Below are 451 nucleotides of genomic sequence, written 5' to 3'. Positions count from 1 at the left end.
AATTGCCCTGGATGAGGAACGAAGCAGAAGGGCGCTCCATGGCGACTCTGCGGACCCCTGCTATAAGGGGAAACCACCGCCAGATACAGCGAGAAGAGGTCGTTTGGTTTCCTGATTGTTAATTACGTGGCTTCATTTCTCCCGTAACTGGTTTTCGATGGTTAATAGCCGCGGCATTGGGGGGGCAGGGGTAGGGGTTGGGGGTATAAGAGGGGGGGGGTGTCTAGAGTTCAGTTTCCCCGGATGGATTTAGTCTTTAGGTAAGAATGGACGCCGCTCTTTGTTGGCGCTGTTGGTGTGTTTGTTTGTTTCTTTGTGTTTTGTGGCTGTGATTTGGTTCTATGATTTTATCTTCGCTTTTCGTTCGTTTTACTGGTTTTTGTTTTTGTTTTATTTTTCATTTTTCATATTTTTCATCTTTTCCCTGCTATTTGGATATCATTTTTGATTC

This window comes from Penaeus monodon, chromosome 32 (genome assembly GCF_015228065.2).
Source record: "Penaeus monodon isolate SGIC_2016 chromosome 32, NSTDA_Pmon_1, whole genome shotgun sequence".
NCBI lineage: Eukaryota > Metazoa > Arthropoda > Malacostraca > Decapoda > Penaeidae > Penaeus > Penaeus monodon.
Note: the sequence above shows the minus strand (reverse complement) of the source record.